This window comes from Rhincodon typus, chromosome 2 (assembly GCF_021869965.1).
Source record: "Rhincodon typus isolate 14 chromosome 2, sRhiTyp1.1, whole genome shotgun sequence".
Lineage (NCBI taxonomy): Eukaryota > Metazoa > Chordata > Chondrichthyes > Orectolobiformes > Rhincodontidae > Rhincodon > Rhincodon typus.
This window is the reverse complement of record NC_063333.1, coordinates 107095368-107095813: the sequence shown is the minus strand read 5'-3', so window position 1 is coordinate 107095813 and position 446 is coordinate 107095368.

Here is a 446-nt window from a genome sequence, read left to right as displayed (position 1 = left end):
TGCAGCAATGTCCTGACACTAAGATAATCACCCTCCAACACAACTGTCAGTTACTGTGCCAAGCATGATTCAGTCCAATTACCAAATCTACTTCAGCAGAAAAGGAATCAAATCTTTCCAGTAGCATTATTCAAAAAGAATATCAAATCAACTAAACTAACCAGCCTTTTCACAAGGGGAAGTACTTGAATGCTAAAGAAAGAACAGAAATGGTACTATTGAAATGGAGAAAAACTTCAGAAGGATGAAACAAAAAAAGGGACTTGGGGGTATTTGTGCATGAAACACAGAAAGCAGTCACACAAGCGCAGCAGGTAATCAGGAAAGCTAATGGAATGTTGGCCTTTATTTGAAGGGCAGTAGGAACTGCAGATGCTGGAGAATCCGAGACTACAAGGTGCAGGGCTGGATGAACACAGCAGGCCAAGCAGCATCATAGGAGCAGA